We start from the raw sequence: 20,849 nt of genomic DNA on the forward strand, positions 1-20,849 counted from the left end.
AAGATGAGACACGACCATGGACCAGAAGCTGCACTACAGCTGCATCACTACCCACTTCAAACCCCTCCGAGCCATACATGAAGCAAACCGACACCCACTATGAAGATGCAGCAGGACCACGAACTCGAAGCCAAACAGCAAGATCACAATTCACCAGCTCAAATCCCCCAGCAACTAAGACTAACCGAGCACAGCCAAGCCCCACCTGAACAGAACACGCCTCCAACCAATCAGAACACGGCTAACCCCCAACCAATCAGAACACAACCAAACCCCCTACCAATGAGAACACACCCCCACCCAATCAGAACACAGCCAAGCCCCCACCCAATCAAGTCCCACCCCACTGGCAGTTAAAAGGAGGAAGCAGCTGCAATCTCACATTACTCTGAAAAGCACAGAGCCGGAGACAGAAGCCTGAAGATGATGAATGAGACTTCATCGAACGTTGCCTAGATACTTGAATCTTACGCGGGAGAAAACCGAACAACCAAAGATCCACATATAAATACCCTGAGAACCTCAGAAAACAAATATTGCACCTCTACGGGAGGAAACCCACCATCTGACCAGGACTTATGAAAAACTTGAAGTCCAAAGAGCCTCCATTTATGTGACCTTGCATTCCTATGCAACTGCCGAGATCAAAATTTAATTCCCACAAGCTTCCAATTGAAATTCCACACCAACACAGCAGCCACCAAACGCATCCTTAAAAGAACAGAACTGGCCCTAATTAGAAATGAACTTCACACGAAAAGGTTTCTCCTAGACCAAATCAACAAAGATCTCCTCACACTCCACCTCAGACTCAGCAACAAGATTCACCCTCTACTTTGGGACAAATCCAAACAACTTGCTGTCTGGAGAGCGAAACACAAACCACCCTCAAGACAGATACTCACACCAACAAACTCAGGAAACTACAACAATGCCAGAAACCAACTCCCCCTCCCCACAGCCACACATGAAACAAACATTGCACAACATCTCAGACAAGATCCTCACTGAAGCTGAAACCAAGGTCCTTTCAAAAGGATTCAACTTTGCTGTCGCTCCCAAACACATCCCCACAGAAACCATCATATGTGGAGTTGAAACCAGCCTGACCAAAACCAACCCTGATGATGCTAACAAAATCAGACTCGAAATCACCAACATCCTCTGCACTAGCAAACCACCCAAAAGCAACTTATCCAAAGAAGAACAAACTGCACTACTTAACCTGAAAGAAGACACCAGCATAATAATCCTACCAGCAGACAAGGGCAATGCGACAGTGGTTATGAACACATCTGACTACCAAACCAAGCTAACCAACCTACTCCAAGACCCCACATACAAACCCCTAAAGACAGACCCCACCACCTACCTAGAAAAAACTACCAAATCCAAAATAAAAGCCTCCCCCATCAGTGAAGAAATCCAGCAACGAATCATACCCAGAGAAAAATCATCCAGATGCCCCAAGCTTTATGGTCTCCCCAAAATACACAAAGAAGGAACCCCACTCAGACCAATAGTCAGCTCCATAGGCTCACCTCTACAAAACCTAGCCAAATTTCTCGCCAAACAACTACAACCTTATGCAGAATCCATCAACTCACACGTAAGAAACTCATTCCAGTTCATCGAGATCATAAAGAAACAAAACTTACAACCTAGCGACCTACTAGTAAGCTTCGATGTCATATCCCTCTTCACCCAAGTGCCAATAAAAGAAGCCTTGACAGCCATCCAAAACAAATACAACCCCCAACACATCCTAGATCTAACCAACCACTGCCTATCAATACATACTTCACCTACAATGGACAAAAATACAAACAAATAGAAGGAGCACCCATGGGATCACCCCTCTCACCTGTCATCGCTAACCTCTACATGGAACACTTTGAAACACAAGCTCTAGAAAATACGACCACAAACCCAAACTCTGGCTCAGATACGTAGATGACACCTTCATAATCTGGCCACATGGGAAAGAAAAACTGAACAACTTCCTCACACACCTCAACAGCCTACACCCCAAAATACAATTCACCATGGAAACAGAAGCCAACAACCAACTTCCCTTCCTAGATGTCTTGGTATACAAAAGATCCAATGGCTCCCTAGGACACACCATCTACCAGAAGAAAACACACACTAACCGCTATCTACATGCACTCTCACACCACCACCCAGCACAGATCAATTCCGTAGCCAAGACACTCATCTCCAGAACAAAATGCTTAGCCGATGAACAACACCAAAAAACCGAACTACACACTCTCACCAGCGTACTTACAGCCAATGGATTCCAAAGAAAGAAGATTACCCACCTAATCCAAAAGAAACCCCAACCAAAATCCAAGACAGAGAACAAGAAAGCGGCAAAGCCCTCCTCCCATATATAAAAGGCACTACAGACAAAATCAGCAAGATCCTCCAAAAACACAACATCAAAACAGCATTCTGCACAAACAGAAAAATATCCACCATCCTAAGAAACCCCAAAGACAAAATCGAATTAGAAAACCAAGGAGTATACGAAATCCCCTGCACTGCCTGCCCTACCACATACATTGGACAAACTAACAGAAGAATAAATGCACGCATTGAAGAACATAAGAACTCAATCAAAAAAGAAAAGCGACCTCTTCCCTGGTCCAACACCTCAAAGCCACAGGACATGAAATTGATTTTAAAAACACCAGAACTATCGCCAAAACCGAACACTTCAACAGCAGAATAATCAGAGAAGCCACAGAGATAGAAAAACGCCACACAGCATGAACAAAGCGAGATGACACTTCCCGCCTTCCAGCCATTTGGAAACCCGCCCTCATGAACAGGCAGTACCTAACATGAAGAAGGACACCAGACCCACACCCATGAGAGCCACACAGATGCCACCACCACACTTCCATGTAGAAAACAGACTCTCACCCACTCAGAAGATGAGACACGACCATGGACCAGAAGCTGCACTACAGCTGCATCACTACCCACTTCAAACCCCTCCGAGCCATACATGAAGCAAACCGACACCCACTATGAAGATGCAACAGGACCACGAACTAGAAGCCAAACAGCAAGATCACAACTCACCAGCTCAAATCCCCAGCAACTAAGACTAACCGGAGCACAGCCAAGCCCCCACCTGAACAGAACACGCCTCCAACCAATCAGAACACGGCTAACCCCCAACCAATCAGAACACAACCAAACCCCCTACCAATGAGAACACACCCCCACCCAATCAGAACACAGCCAAGCCCCCACCCAATCAAGTCCCACCCCCACTGGCAGTTAAAAGGAGGAAGCAGCTGCAATCTCACATTACTCTGAAAAGCACAGAGCCGGAGACAGAAGCCTGAAGATGATGAATGAGACTTCATCGAAGCGTTGCCTAGATACTTGAATCTTACGCGGAGAAAACCCGAACAACCAAAGATCCACATATAAATACCCATGAGAACCTCAGAAAACAAATATTGCACCTCTACGGGAGGAAACCCACCATCTGACCAGGACTTATGAAAAACTTGAAGTCCAAAGAGCCTCCATTTTATGTGACCTTGCATTCCTATGCAACTGCCGAGATCAAAATTTAATTCCCACAAGCTTCCAATTGAAATTCCACACCAACACAGCAGCCACCAAACGCATCCTTAAAAGAACAGAACTGGCCCTAATTAGAAATGAACTTCACACGAAAAGGTTTCTCCTAGACCAAATCAACAAAGATCTCCTCACACTCCACCTCAGACTCAGCAACAAGATTCACCCTCTACTTTGGGACAAATCCAAACAACTTGCTGTCTGGAGAGCCGAAACACAAACCACCCTCAAGACAGATACTCACACCAACAAACTCAGGAAACTACAACAATGCCAGAAACCAACTCCCCCTCCCCACAGCCACACATGAAACAAACATTGCACAACATGTATATATGTTTTCTGAGGTTCTGCATGGGTATTTGTATGTGGATCTTTGGTTGTTCGGGTTTTCTCCCGCGTAAGATTTGAAGTATCTAGGCAACGTTTCGATGAAGTCTCATTCATCATCTTCAGGCTTCTGTCTCCGGCTCTGTGCTTCTCAGAGTAATGTGAGATTGCAGCTGCTTCCTCCTTTTAACTGCCAGTGGGGGTAGGACTTGAAACAGAAAAATATCCACCATCCTAAGAAACCCCAAAGACAAAATCGAATTAGAAAACCAAGGAGTATACGAAATCCCCTGCACTGCCTGCCCTACCACATACATTGGACAAACTAACAGAAGAATAAGTGCACGCATTGAAGAACATAAGAACTCAATCAAAAAAGAAGAAACGACCTCTTCCCTGGTCCAACACCTCAAAGCCACAGGACATGAAATTGATTTTAAAAATACCAGAACCATCGCCAAAACCGAACACTTCAACAGCAGAATAATCAGAGAAGCCATAGAGATAGAAAAACGCCCACACAGCATGAACAAACGAGATGATACCTCCCGCCTTCCAGCCATTTGGAAACCCGCCCTCATGAACAGGCAGTACCTAACATGAAGAAGGACACCAGACCCACACCCATGAGAGCCACACAAGATGCCACCACCACACTTCCATGTAGAAAACAGACTCACACCCACTCAGAAGATGAGACACAACCATGGACCAGAAGCTGCACTGCAGCTGCATCACTACCCACTTCAAACCCCTCCGAGCCATACATGAAGCAAACCGACACCCACTATGAAGATGCAGCACAACCACGAACTCGAAGCCAAACAGCAAGATCACAACTCACCAGCTCAAATCCCCAGCAACTAAGAGTAACCTGAGCACAACCAAGCCCCCACCTGAACAGAACACGCCCCCAACCAATCAGAACACGGCTAACCCCCAACCAATCAGAACACAGCCAAGCCCCCACCCAATCAAGTCCCACCCCACTGGCAGTTAAAAGGAGGAAGCAGCTGCAATCTCACATTACTCTGAGAAGCACAGAGCCGGAGACAGAAGCCTGAAGATGATGAATGAGACTTCATCGAAACGTTGCCTAGATACTTCAAATCTTACGCGGAGAAAACCCGAACAACCAAAGATCCATATATATATATATATATATATATATATATATATATATATATATATATATATATATATATAATATGTCACAACAATTGCCGAAAGAATTAAAAAAATTCTACATGAGTATATCCACTCTGATCAAAATGGATTTGTACCGCAGAGATATTTGAGAAACAACACCAAGCTGATAATGAATGTTCAGAGTGCTACGGGGCACATCCCAACAAATAGTTAATGTTTATGGATGTATAAAAGGCCTTCAATAACTTGAATTGAAACATTTTAATTAATCAATTACATTTAATGAATTTTAAAATTTGTGGATATGATCAAGGCCATATATCCTACTCAAACGGCGAAGATAATTTTGAATGGCAAGTTAACAGAAAAATTTAACATACCAAAAGGAGTGAGACAAAGATGCCCATTATCGCTACTACTATTCATTATCATCGTGGAGGTATTATTAAAACAGATTACAAATAATCATGAAAGAAAAGGTATGAGAATTAGAATAGAGGATACAAAACCCAAGCATTTGCTGATGACATGGTGTTTATTCTGGAAGACCCTTTGGAAACAGGGCATATACTGTTACAAGAAATTGAAGAATTTGGCAGAGTGGCGGGATTAAAAATGAATAAGGAAAAAACAAAGATACTAACAAAAAATATGACAATAAAACAGAAGGAAGAATTAGAAAGGAAATTAGGGATCCAAACAACAAAGAAATTGAAATAACTTGGGGTATGGTTGACAGCCAAGTGTTCATCGATAAAAATAGATAATAATGAAAAACTGCTAAAACAAATACAAAAGGATTTGGAAAATTGGGGGAAACTCCAGATATCATTGATAGGGAGAATTTCCACTATCAAGATGAATGTACCACCCAAGATATTATTTCTCTTTCAAGTAATCCCAATAAAGCTAGGTAAAACCTTTTTCAAAGAACTGAAAAAAGCAATTAAAAATTTTATTTGGCAAGGGGAAAAGGCCCAAATAAAACTTAAATTTCTGCAAGATAGTAAGGACAAAGGAGGGTTTGGACTTCCAGATTGGGAACTCTATTATCAGGCCGCAATTGCAGTTGGATTAAAAATTGGATAAACTTAGAAAATAAACAATTATTGACATTAGAAGGTAATGACATGCAAATTGGCTGGCATGCATTCATGTGGGAAGGGAAAAGTAAATTTCATACATATTTCCAAAGACACCAAATTAGAGATACAGAGGTTCCAGTCTGGTTTTCGACCATGGAAGCGATGTTAGACCCAAATGTTTTAGATCTAGATAAGACAGTGAGTTATAAAGAGTTATTGGATGAGAAAGGGAAATTAAAATTAAGCAGGAATTGATGACACAAGGAATACAAATAAGCTGGTAGACATACCTACAAATACAGACTAGATACAAGAAGGATATAGAACAGTATGGGATACACATAGAACAACAAGAATTAGATAAAAATTTTACAAGGGCCAGAGAGAGAAATGATCTCTAAAATGTATAAATATCTGTTGAGTTATAAATTGGAAAAAGAAAATGTGATGGAAATGATGATAACCTGGGCCAAAAACTTTGGATACATCATCAGTTTGGAAGATTGGGAAAACCTATGGACAATAAATTATAAATTAACTTTATCGGCAACTTACAAGGAGAATTTGTACAAAATGTTTTATTGCTGGCACTTACCACCAGCGCAACTTGCAAAAATGTTCCCCAACAATTCGGTGAGCAGTTGGAAATGTGACTATAAGCAAGGAAGCTATTATCATATGTGACCTGCCCAAAAGCAAAAAAATATTGGAGGAAAATTAAAAATTGGTTGGAAGAAATCACAAAAGTTAAAACTGGGTTGAAACCAGAGATATTTTTATTAGGAATCCTAAAACAGAAAATTAGTAAAAAAAAAAAAAAAACTATTATATATAATACTCCATATATTAATGGCAGCAAGGCTCGCCTTTGCCCAAAATTGGAAATGCAGCACATACACCCTTAATTTATGATCATAACGAAAACCTTGGAATATGCAGAAATGGACAGGTTATCAGTGGAACTCAGAAACAAAGAGGAGCCAGAATACTATGAAATGTGGAACTTATGGAAGATAGACAAGAAAGTAATAAAAAGTCAAATAAAAGGGTATGATAGAAATTCATAAAATTATATGTAAATTTATTTGTAATAAATAATTAGAATGAAATTTAGTATTATATCTAGATTGCCAGAGCTAATCTGAAGAAAGGTATTTGAAAGGCCAAGATTGATTATAAGAGGAAGATTGAGGATAATTTTTATAGCAATAACATGAGGCAGGTGGTGAGGGATTCAACAAATTACAAACCATCAACCGACCAATGTCAACCCTGCTGAGGGGATGCTTCATTGGCTGAGGAACTGAATCATTTTTTTTGCTCACTTTGAAGTGGAGACATCAGAGACAGCTAAATACAATCACCAGCCAAATATAGCCCCCACCTTATTGTGGAGGAACAGGAGGTGAGGAGCATTCCGAGGGCTGTGGACACTAGAAAGGCTGCTGGTCCTAACGGTATCTCTGGCCAAGTGCTTAAAAACTGTGCTGATCAGTTGGCTGGAGTCTTTCCCAGGATCTTCAATTGGTTTTTATCCCACTCCACTATTCCATCTTGTTTGAAGGCTTCCACCATTGTTCTGCTGCCAAAGAGGTTCCCTATCAATAACCTCAATGATTACAGACCAGTGGCACTCACTCCTATCATTATGAAGTGCTTTGAGAAATTGGCCTGCCTGCACAACATTTCTGGTCTTCCGCATACATTTGATAAACACCAGTTTGCATAAAGAAAAAATAGATCAACAGAGGATGCTATAGCCATCACTCTTCACACTGCTCTGACCCATTTAGAACAGCAGGAGGGCTATGTGAGGATGGTTTTTGTAGATTTTAGTTCTGCATTTAACACAATTCTTCCACATAGACTAGTGTCTAAACTTTTTGCCTTTCTTATTCAATCTGCCTTTGGATTATGGATTTGCTGTCTGGCCGCTCACAGAAGGTCAGATTAGGTACTCATACCTCTTCAGCCCTTATTCTTAACACTGGTACACCACAGGGTTGCATGTTGAGTCCCTTACTCTATACTCTTTAGGTGCATGACTGCATTCCCATTCATGCTAGTAATACTATTGCTAAATTTGCAGATGATACAATAGTGGTGGGACTCATTTCCGGGGGAGGATGGGTCTGCCTATCAAGATGAGGTGGACCGGTTGCTTTCACAGTGTGGAGACAATAACTTGGTCCTCAATACCAATAAGACCAAGGAGCTTATAGTGGACTATAGAAGGAACAGATCAGACATCCAGCCCTTGCTTATCAATAGAGATTGAGTGGAGCAAATGGCCAGTTTTAAGTTTCTGGTGTTACCATAAAAGAGGACCTGACCTGGGGTGCTCACATTGCATCACTGGTCAAAAGGGCCCAGCAGAGATTATACTGCCTGAGACTTCTCAGGAAACAACAACTGAATGAAAAATTGCAGATAACTTTCTACCGCTGCACCATAGAGAGTATTTTAACTTACTGCACCTCTGTATGGTTTGCCAATTGCACAGTGGCAGATAGGAAAGCACTCCAGAGGGTTAACATCATTGCCCAGAAGATCACTGATTGCCCTCTCCCCTCTTTGGAAGAGCTCTATAGCTCCCGCTGCCTTAAGAAAGTTCAAAACATTCTCAAAGATCCATTTCATCCTGGGAACCCTTTTTTTGAACTATTACCATCTGGCAGATGGTACAGAATAAAAAAAAACAAGGACAAATAGGCTGAAAAACAGCTTCTATCCCAGGACAGTAGCTCTTTTGAATTCTGCTATATGGTGCAGTATTGGTATGGTGTCAGGAGTTTTTGATTCAATGTGTGGAGGGTGAAAGGTGTGTGTTTGTGTTTATTTTCATGGTCATGGTCATGATGTGCACTGAAGATGGTGTTTGATTTCTTTGTACGAGGTGTAATGACAATAAAGTAAACTAAACTAAATAAGTGAATGATTATTTGATACAATGAGAAAATTGTCAATTAGAGCGAACACTGTATTTGCTCGCATTGCAGCAAATTGAATGTTTTGATTTTCTTGTATGTATATAAATTTATTTAATAAAGTATTTAAAGAAAAAAATTCTACTTTGAACTGTTCTTTCTGTTATAATTTTTTTTGAAATTCAATTGAAATTTGTAGTTTTGTAAATTAGGACCATTAAAGCATCCAGACCCTTGAACCCTGTTTTTAATGAAAAACTGTAATGGTTGTTTGCTGACAAAAATGATACATGTATAGAAATGTTAAGAGATACTGTATAGAGTTGAATAGAATATAAATCTTTATCTGCCAAGTGTGACTGGACACACAAGGAATTTGTTGTGGTGCAAATACTCTCTCAGCATACATAAAAGAAAAGATACATTCATCAAGAGTCAAGAATCATAAGCTATAACACTTAATGATAGTCATAGGGTACAATAAGCAATCAAATCATACTAGAAAACAGTCAATATAAATCGTAAGGATACAAGCGACAAAGTTATAGTCATACAGTCACAAGTGGGAGGGGATGGGTGATAAGGAGTGATGAGAAGATTAACAGTAATAGTAGTGCAGACTTTGTAATAGTTGAACAGTGTTGAGGGAATTATTTGTTTAGGAATAAACTGTTCTTGTGTCTAGTTGTTCTGGTGTGCAGTGTTCTATAGCGTCATTTTGAGGGAAGGAGTTGAAACAGTTTATGTCCGCAATGTGAGGGGTCTGTCAGCTCTCTTTTTGACTCATGCAGTATACAGGTCCTTGATTGAAGGCAGGTTGGTAGTAATTGTTTTTTCTGCAGTCCTAATTATTCTCTGAAGTCCTGTTGGGTTGCAGAATTTTGTATTTAATAGGATAGTATTTGTCTCCTTTTTAAAACAATTTGCTTTGCATTTAGTAGGCTTTTTAAATCACAGAATAGTTTCTAAATTGTGAACCTCCTGAGCACAGATAAAATCTATAAAGTTAGTGTTATTGAATTAAACAACCCAGGGTACATGGCATAATTTATTTTACAAGGGCAAGTCACAGTGGGAATATGAGTTACTAAAACAACTGTCAACAACATTGTACCCTCTAGGTGTGTTAAACTTCAGTTACCTGAATTCTTGACTACTGATAGGACTATACATGAATGATTTTTACCAGGGTTCTTCGGTCACACTGCTTTGGAAATTGTCTCAGCATTATTTTGGATATATAAAAAGTAGGTCTAGCAGACACCATATTAAACAACATATCAGTCACCATTATTTCAAAACAGGAATTGTGGAAAGGTTTGGATTTGTTTTGACCACCTGTCCTTGCTGAAGATCAGCAACTGTTTTTTCTACAGTGATTTGAGTGGTATATATTCAATAGATCCTTGTTGAAATTTGCTAGCTCTAAGAATCTACTATTTGCACCATACTGTTTCTTGTCTATTACTATTGTCAAGAAATCTGTACTTATAATGAGTCCTGATATTTAAAAAAATCATTAAGAGTATGGAATTATAAGTGCTCTAATACTTTGATATGAAAATTATCTTAAGATAGGAAAAGGTAAGTAATGTAGATTTACAGATAATATTTATACTTATTTTAGCACGTCCATCTTCCTTCTATGACAAAATACAAGATAATATATACAAGATGCCCAAGTAGATTCCTGTCCAGACCAGTTTAACTTCAGTAAAATTGCTACCTCATACTTTTCATCAATCCCTTGGGATTTTAATATTTTTTAGATATTGTAACTTTAATATTTTTTAGATATTGTAACTACTTGATATTCTCTACATGTTTTTGACTTGAACTCCTTTCAGCCACAGTCAACAGAGTTAACAAGAGTTAAAATCATCCAGATGATCCTATGCTGTTTATGCTCTCATAGACAATTATGATCACTATTGCTGGTCAATAGGGAGTTGCTTTCATCATCAAAATGAATTAGAAATTCACATATGAGAAATCTTCATACATCAAATAATATTTATTTTAATTTCCTTTTTCTGAATCAGAAAATGTGAGGAAGATGAATATAGCTGCTTTCCTGTTAAAGTTATAGAATTTATTATTTTAAATTCATTCACCATAAAAGTTGGAAAATCCATTTGTATTATGAGTATAAAAGGTAAATAATTGCAAAGCCATCTATGTATCTACAGGCAGAAAAATAGCAACTTTTTGGCCAGAGAAGTTTATTGAGTTGTGTACTTGAATCTGTTTGTATAGGAATCTGTTCTAGTCTACACTTCTGTGGTGTCTCTAGTATACACACAAAATGTTGCATAAACAAAAGTTGCCCTATCCTCTTAGTGACCACTCCATTTATATCCCAGTATTTCTGCGAGCTCATTGGCACTATTAGAACAAAATGTTAGCATGCTATATTAATAAAGCTTAAAAACGTAAGCCTCAAAATTCCATACAGAATTATTTGCAAACAGATTTGTCTAACAAAACAAGTAAATAAGGAAAAATACCCAAGGTGAGTGAATGCACATGGAGAAAGAAAAGTTATTTCAGGCAGAACTGACCTCCAATAACTACAGTTTTCTAACACAGGGTTTATTTTTGCAGTCCACTATATCTATTTATATGAGAAATGAGGCCTACTGTTCCTTTCCAATTCTGAAAGGCATGCTGTACCTGGAAAAAGAGCATATATTTCATTGCAGCTGTATTCACTAGTGTAATTCCTAGTCTATTGTCAAATGCATACCCTGAAAGCAGTTGATTTATCTTGAAGAACATGATAAACCTTTTTCAGTCACCCATATAATCAAGTGTCACTGTAAAGGGCACCGATGATCCAAGCATCCATTCCTAATTTTTATAGTTTTAACTGCCCATTCACATTTGCGAGGGAACATGACAAGAGGTAAATATATGGTGAATATGCTCTTGGTACATTGTATGGATAAATTCCAAAAAAGGATAATTCAATGTCTAGCCATTTTTAAACAACTTGTTTCTTCAATACAATATTTAGCTTTGCTTACTTTCTGTCTCTTAATAATATCCATGAGGTAAAAATATCTCTACATATTAAATTCTGGCAGGGGAAGAAATATGTGAGATGTACCAAAAACTGAATTTATTTAACAATTTTCTTTTCTTTTTTCTTAAAAATAATGCAATTCTAAGACTTTTAGGTTCTTGGTGAAGAGAAAGAGAGTGAGAAAAAAAGACAATACTTCTGTATAGGGGAATGAAGTTTTAAAGATATGTTATATAAATATTTATTGGTACTCCTTGAATTACAACTGTAATGGAGCATGCCCATTATGGTCATATGTCATGACTGTCATAAATTGAATCATCATGTGACCAACCATTTTTATTACCTTTTTTGTGATGATCATTAATCTTATAGTCAGATTAGTTATGGCTTAAAAGCCATAAAACCCAGCCTTGCTGGATATGATGGAATTGCCATCTTTCGACTGTATACAGCAGATATACAGTTTACTGCATACAGCAGAAAGAGCAACTTCACACAGAGTCAACAAAGAAAATTGTTTTTCAAACAGGGCTGGGTAATTGAATGCCCATTAGACCATTTGCATTTTAGTTTCCTTTATTCCAACCAGGATGGGCCACATTGAAATGTAGGCTTGCTTGCTTTCAATATATTAGAACTTTTATGTATATGTGCATCTTTCATATATGCTAAATGTTTGGAGGAAATATAGATATGCCTGTAACATACCTTTGTGCCAAAATCTTCATTTTTGAAAATATTGTTATCACAATTCTCTAATAACAAAATGTAGACAAAGTATGTCTATTATTAGGATTGACACATTCTAAATATTCATATATGTGTTAGAAAAATACACCAAAATTGTTTTTGGTCAAGGATTTTTAAAATATATACATTGCTTGTTGCTCAAGGAATGTTTGAAGCAAAAAAGCAGGATTTAAAATAAATAAATGTTTAGAGATGGAGCTCCTAGAAATGTGTGAATAAAATTTTTCTGCTGAGTTTGAAAATAATATGTTTGCTGTTGAAATCTAAATTCAGTAGAAATAAAATTTATAGAAAACCCCGTCCTTACCTCTTAACCAAATAAACAGAGTATTATCCTTTTCTGTTCCAGTCTAAAAAATTGAAAGGATGTTTATGCTCAACATGTTTCTCATAGAAGAGAATAAAAGAATACTGAGAGCCCATTTTAACATGTGACACTAAGAGCAAACTGTCAAAGTAAGACCTAATTAACAATATGCAAATATTTGCTATATTATGCACTTTATCAGTCCTGATTTACAATCAGTGTAGACAATGTTTCAGAGTACCTGCAGCATTACAAGGATTAGCCAAAATTACATATGACTGAAATAAAAAGGCAACAATAGAAGGAGGAACTAAATAGAAACAATCAGTTAAAAATAGACCTGCTCAGTTATGTCATCCTTTTTTCTATTTCTTTTCATTTTAAGCAAAATGAATTCAGATGTATAGTTGGGAAAAGCCGATCCTTTATAAATTATGAATCTGTTTAGTGTATGCAAATCACCATCTATTACATTTTTCAACTTCCAGGGAAGACAACAAAGAATCTCTAGCTCGAGTACAGACCTGAAAGTTGAAGAAAATGTAGCTCTCTCACTGGATTCTGTTCTTTACTTCTTTCCAGCTTTGATTCTTCTATGCCAGGATGCCAGCCTCGATTCTTCCATGCCACCCTGGTTCATTGCGTAAATATTTGAGGATCATTATGATGGAGCAGAAGGACTCAGGAGCTAAGCTAAAGTTTATAATGAACAAATGAAAAGAGATTTTAAACAAGAAAGATCTACTGAAATATTTTTTAAAAGCGCAGTTAATGCAACTATCCAACAGTGTCGTGTTTTAGCTTAATGTCTGTGCAGTGTACAGCTGCTGAAGTTATTCACAAAGTATACAGAAGATTTCCAATTCCTGCAATCCTTTGTGTGACTGCTTCTCTCCTTGTGGAACAAACCAAGTGGTCACACATACAAGTAGGCAGGGACATATGGAAGGAGAGAGGGGGTATTTCCCCCTTTTAATGTTCACAGTGCAGTGTGTGGAAAAAAAAGAAATGGGGTTTTGTTTGTTATGACTACCATCTTAATTTTTTTTTCAACCACCAATCCTTCCTCAGAAATCCTTGGAAGTAGGATGTGGTTTCAGCATCATTTAGAAATGAACTTTCTGTTCTGATACAATTATTTAAGGTTACATCTGTACAGTGTTATGCTCATGTGCAGGAAAAAGTATACCCATTTTTGAGAAGGGCAAAAATTATATATTCAGCTCCAATAATTGAAAAATGAAATTCAACTGGAATATGCAAAACTAAACCTATTTTGTTTTGTTTTTTTTAATTTTTTTATTATTCTAACCTTTTTATCTAACATAGCATTACTATTCTGCACAACAACAACTGTCCTGGGAGATGGCATAGATTGATAAAGTAAGTGCTCTCATGAGCACTTCATACCCTGTTTCTCAGTGATGACCTATGAGGCTTCTAAAAACAGATGGCAACAATGTGAGAAAAGATTGTGAAGCTCATGAACTTCCTTCCCAAGGTAAACGAACTGAATTCTAAGCCTTTGCATGTGTGTGAGAGAGAGGGGGGGAAGAAAGGGAGAGAGAAATTGAGATATTAAATTGTTTATCATCTTTGTCATCATTTGCAGCTGTAGAATGAAAGCCTCTTTGTTGAAGGTTAGGGAACACAACTATACTAATCCACTGCAGGTTGGTAGATGTTTTTTGACTTCATAGTCTAGGGCTGAGAGAATGACCAGATGAAAGTCTTCAAGCTGGTTTACATACCTAAAGCAGGATTAAAACCTGGGTTTCCCCATTCCTAGTCCAGTACCTTAATCTCTATACAGATAATCCTCAATTTACAATTGTTCATTTAGTGACCATTCAAAGTTACAACAGCATTGAAAAATGTGATTTATGATCAGGGGTGAGATTCAAAAATCCCAGCAAGCGGTTCTCTGCCTGGTTGTTTGGTGGATGTGGCCATGGTGGGTGTGGCCTATTGGAACTTCGGGGAGGGTCAGAAGCTTTCCTCGGGCCTCTGGGAGGGTAAAAATGGCCTCCCCCGAGGTCCAGTGGCCCTCTGGAAGCCGGAAACAGGCCTGTTTCCAGACTTCCAGAAGGCCTGTTTTTTGCCCTTCCAGAGTCAAATCACAGACCCTGCACTTACTTGTATTCAAAATGGCCCATGTGCCACTCCTTGGAGGGGAGGGGTGGTGTGGGAGGGACCACCCAGTCAGTTCAACTACCGGTTCACTGAACCAGATATAAATTTAACATCCGGTTCACCCAAACTAGTCTGAACTGGCTGAATCCCACCCCTGCTTATGACCACTTTTTATAGTTATGACCATGGCAGCATCCCCATGAGCATGTGATCAAAATTCAGATGGTTGACAACTGGTTCATATTTATGACCATTGCTGTGTCCCAGGATCATGTGATCATCTTTTATGACCTTCTGACAAGCAAAGTTAATGGGGAAGTCAAATTCACTTAACAACCAGGTTACTAACTTATCAATTGCAGTGATTTACTTAACAACTGTGGCAAGAAAAGTTGTAAAATGGGGCAAAACTCACTTAATAAATGTCTCACTTAACAACATAAATTTTGGGTTCAATTGTGGCCGTAAATCAAGGACAACTTGTACCAGGCTGGTTGTACCAGAGCAATGTGTCTCTCTCTCTGTGTTTGTTGTATATATAAGACAGAACTATTCTAATTTTTAATGCATGGGCAAAAAACAGAAATTCAACATGTCCAATATCAAAGTGATAGGAAAGCACCTACTGACATTTTGCCTCCAATGCTATTACTAGATGCTGCAAAAAGGTAATGAAAGAAAGACTTGTTTTCTCTTTTATGGTTCTACTCTAGAAATGCTCCTAGTGGATTCTATGGTGTGTTTCAGAATGCCATTTGTGGGTGCTCACTTGAATGGTTTAAATATACTTTAGTGACACGTGAAAACAATGCAACTAATTAGCCATCATCTCAATGCATCCATAGCTCAAAACTTACACAATGAGATATTAAATGAGATTCATTTGGTAAAATTAGATACCTACATTGTGTTTTACATTTCAGTTCCTATGCTTTTCTGAAGATACAAAGTTACCTATTTTAATATATTTATACTTGCTTTTAAGTCTGTATCAATGTTTTTTTTTAAAAAAAAAATCTCCCAGGACCCCTTTTCCGTTTTTAAATTTATGGAAGACCTCAAAAGTTTTTTGTTTGAATGGTTTATATTTATTGATATTTCCCATGATACTATAATACAATTGATATATTTGTTGTCTCTAATTTTGTTTGTGATTGTTTGATAGGATGTTAATATTGTATTATTTTTCAATATAGGTTGGCAAATAATTTTGATTTTGCAAATCTCTGAGAAGGGCTTGGAGACCTTCAGGAATCCCTGATCTATATAACTAGTGGGGGATTCAGGGAAACACACATCAATACAGTTTTCACACTCAGTAATGTAACAAGAAAGAGGAATAAAGAACAACAAATATGCTCATAGTCATGTCATATTAGGCTAGCTTCCTTCAAATTTTCTATTAAAATGTATTTATTCCATTTTATAGCCACTCAGATTCGCTTGTTGAAATAGGCAAGTGTATCAATGAATGAATGAATGAAAAAAATGGTGAATAAGATTCTTACCATAACTGTATCTGTACTGACATCCCATTCACATCACAATCAGATAAGTCTAAGCTTATTGGACTTTGAAGGAAATATCTGTACTGGATACACTGTATATTTAGGACAGAAACATGGTCTCTTAGAAATTTTATTTTCCAATTCGTTTCTTGAGGTTTCAAGGAAGTCTGAAGGTTAATTAGTACTTATTGTCACTGCAGTGCAGCTTTCTCATATGCTCTTCATTACTATGTTAATTAATTTATATAATATCTTTATTTCAATGGGTTGCCCTTTTTTCTTATATCTATGTACACATCTGAGATGTTTGCAAGCTATTTAAAGAAGTGTTCTGACCAAATTTTGGAAAGAATTTACAATATCTATTATGAGCTCAGCATCTCCTACACTTACATGTTTATACACTCACAACTTCTAACATACAGAAGATCTATTGTCATCTGGGCTGGTATGGGGGCACAGACCATTTTGTGCAACCATATTATCCTTTCACTCGAGTTGTATGTATGCTACTACTGAAAAAGTAGTTTAAAACAAAAACAAGCATAGTTTAATGGCTTGCTAACTTCTCCAAAAAAGAGAGACATAGAATAGGAAATTGTATTTGGAAAATTGCAGAGATGACTGGTTGATATGATATACTCTTGTAGGTGATAGAGCTTAGCAGGAAAAGAAACATTCAGAGGGCTACAGAAATGTGTGTCTTTATGTGATAGCCTCCCATAAAGAGTTCCATAGCAGTTGACATGATTTATTTGAAGAAAAGTAACTGTCCATATTACATATTTGTAACTAGCCTGAAGAAAATATACCTGGTCAAGCAGTAAATGGCTGAGATGCAGAAGAATTATGATGGTAAGCAGAAAGAATAAATTAGACTAAGTAAGCATGGTAGGAACATAAGTGGTATTATTGATTTGAAACAAGTTTCTATTGATTTGAAACAATTGTAGGGTAACTGATACATTAATAAGATAAGAGATTTCCATTTTCTTGGTGCTATCTTTGAAATGCAGCCACTGCATGCTACAGCTGAGCTGAAATGAAATAACATTTCATAAAATATATGATTCTGAATGCCCGAAAAAGAAATATCTATTTATGTCATTTAGGGCAATGCATGGAAAGGGGTGGGGGGACAGTCACCACCTCTACAATATAGACAGATTATTTAAAGTAGCCGTCTCAGTCTGGTGACCTTCATATGTGACAAGACTGCAACTCCCTTTTCCTGTTTAACCAATCATCAAAACATGCACACAAGTGATTAAGGCAGCAGGCTAGAAAGCAGGGGACCATGAGTTCTAACCTTAGCCACAAAAGCCAGCTGGATGGTTTATTTTATTTATTTATTTGTCAATTGCTTACAAGATAATAGGTATAAGTATATACATAGTTATGAATACATGAAGTGGGTACATATAAGAAAAATAAAAGAAACAATAGGACAGGGATGGTAGGCACGTTGGTGCGCTTATGCACGCCCCCCTACAGACCTCTTAGGAAAGAGGTGAGGTCAACAGTAGACAGTCTAAGGTTAAAGTTTTGGGGGTTTGGGGAAGAAACTACAGAGTCAGGTAGAGTATTCCAGACATTGACCACTCTGTTGCTGAAGTCGTATTTCCTGCAATTAAGTTTGGTGCGGTTAACCTTGAGTTTGTATCTACTGTTTGCTCTTGTGATGTTATGGTTGAAGCTGAAGTATTCATTGACAGGTAGGACATTGCAATGTATGATTTTATATACCATACTTAGATCAGACCGAAGACAGCGTAATTCAAGGTTTTCTAGGTCTAGAATTTCAAGTCTGGTGGCATAAGGTAATCTACAATGAGTAGAGGAGTGGAGAACTCTTCTTGTGACATATTTCTGGACTTTCTCAACTGTGCTAATATCAGATACATAATGAGGGTTCCAAACCAATGTGCTGTATTCGAGTATTGGTCTAGCAAATGTTTTGTATGCTCTAGTTAGTAGTGTAATATTACTTTTTATAGATGATAGCAGCAACACCTCCTCTATGAATTTCATGATCTGATTGGTAAACATGATAGTCTCTTATTGTGATAATGGAGTCAGGGAGAGATGCATTGAGCCATGTTTCACAGACAAATATGATGTCAAATTTAGCCATATTTAGTAAGAGGAGAAATTCAGGTATTTTATTCGCAAGGCTTCTTGTATTGAGTAGCTTGCATTTAAGGCCAGCAGTAGTTGGAATTGAGGTAGTTAGGGGCATGCGTGCCTAGTCTTGTGTGATGGTGGATTGGTTGAGATAGGGTTGTGGTTGAAGTTTAAAGCTGAGTTGCGGGTTGTGTGACTTACTTTTGATACAGTCAGCATGGTAGTCAATGTACAGGTCCTTCTCTCCATTGTCTAGACGTTTTTTGAGTTCAGTGATCTTGAGCCAGTGCTTCTCTCTCAATCCAACTCACCTCATAGAATTGTGGGAAAAAATAGGACCAGGAAGATGTGTTGAATATATAGTATTTGCCATATTGAGTTATTTGTAAAAATAATAAAAGCAGGATAAAAATAAATAAATAAAATCTTGGCAAATAAAGGAGAAACTTTGAAGGACAGAAAGTTGACATATGGAATATCTAAGAATTGGATAGGGTTCCCTGGAAAGCTTAATGTCCAAATCCCTCCCAATTGTATCAGTACTATTGATAAAATACTAACTGAAATTGCCTTTGCAGTTTTTCAACCAGTAACTCACTGGAACAATAAATAGTCCAAAAGAAAAAGGAAAAAAGAACCCCAATATTATAAAAATCAAGTTATTGTACTGCAAAAGTAATCTTTGAGTTTCAATTATCCTTTCGCTTATACAAGTAAGCAAAATCAAAGTGAGATTTCCTCACTTCCCCAAGCTGCTCTTTATTTTGACTCATGCTGATATTGCACAATTTTCAAACATTTTGTACATGTTAACTATACAATTGCTTCTTTATTCAGTGTGACTGCCATTCGATTTAAAAACAAATTAAGGAAAAGTAGCATGCTGGACAGAAATTACTAGGCAACTAATAGGCACCTTCAGAAATAGATATTTTATAGTTTTCCAGTTACCAATGTTTCGACATGTAGATTTACTGGACTGACTAGTAAACAATGGTGGTTAGCAGTCGCCTTACATTTCCTTTGCATCTATATGTTTAGGAGGTACTTGTGCATTTTTCAGAAACTGAAATATGGTTGTCCTTCTTCCTTTCAGACTTTAACATCTTTCCAACAGAGAGGAGATGGGATGGATTGATCTTTTCTTCCATTTGTGCAGCTAGAATCAAAAAGGAGATGTTCCTGTTGCTATTCCTTGCCAAACCATTGGGAGATGAAGAGTAAAGTCTGGGATCTGTTCCAAGTTTTTTCTTTTTTCTTTCTTCAGCAGCTATAAACCCATGAAATGAAACTTAGGTGAAACAAATCTGGTTGTATATTATAGCGGAATAAGCGAGGCACTTGGCTTTGCCTTGGAGCACAACATATAGAGAATTTTTTTCTTCATATTAATTCTGTTTTGATTAAGCAATTAAGAACTGGCAATTCTTTGTGTGTTTCATAATGAAACTTAGTAAACTTACATTGATGGTCTCAAGTTTATTGACTTTGCTTTCATATTTGTAGATCTTTTTCTTCAAAATAGTGAATTTTCAAATTTGCATTTCCATCTGCTTACTGTATATTTATTTTACATTGATATTCTATACTCCCCCACCACCAAAGTTCAACCATACCTCACTATAGTGAGGGGTGAATAGTATAAACCTATTGCATTGGCCAACATGGTTTTGAGTTTGAGAAAGACCTGATGACCTACTCCAGTTTTCCCTGCCAAAAATTTCTCATATCAAATGACCTAAGCACCAGAGCTCACTGTAACAGCATTGCCAAAAAGGCATTAAGAGTTGTAAATCTAAACTTACGAAGCTTCTCCCCCAGAAATATCAAATTGCTAACTAGAGCATACAAAAATTTTGCCAGACCAATACTCGAATACAGCTCATCAGTCTGGAATCCACA

The 20,849-nt window shown here is 37.7% G+C and overlaps 1 long non-coding RNA gene across 1 annotated transcript in view; it reads left to right on the top strand.

Moving 5' to 3' along the window:
• Positions 1 to 20,420, top strand: part of LOC148127372 (uncharacterized) — a 130,584-nt gene extending 110,164 nt beyond the window's left edge. Inside the window, exon 2 of the long non-coding RNA XR_015742264.1 lies at positions 20,044 to 20,420. This is a non-coding gene — a long non-coding RNA (uncharacterized LOC148127372). The remainder of the gene's footprint in view (positions 1 to 20,043) is intronic.
• Positions 20,421 to 20,849: the final 429 nt, after the last annotated feature.

The sequence above is a fragment of the Pseudonaja textilis genome, chromosome 2 (assembly GCF_049901715.1).
Source record: "Pseudonaja textilis isolate UNSWEBS1 chromosome 2, rPseTex1.2, whole genome shotgun sequence".
NCBI lineage: Eukaryota > Metazoa > Chordata > Lepidosauria > Squamata > Elapidae > Pseudonaja > Pseudonaja textilis.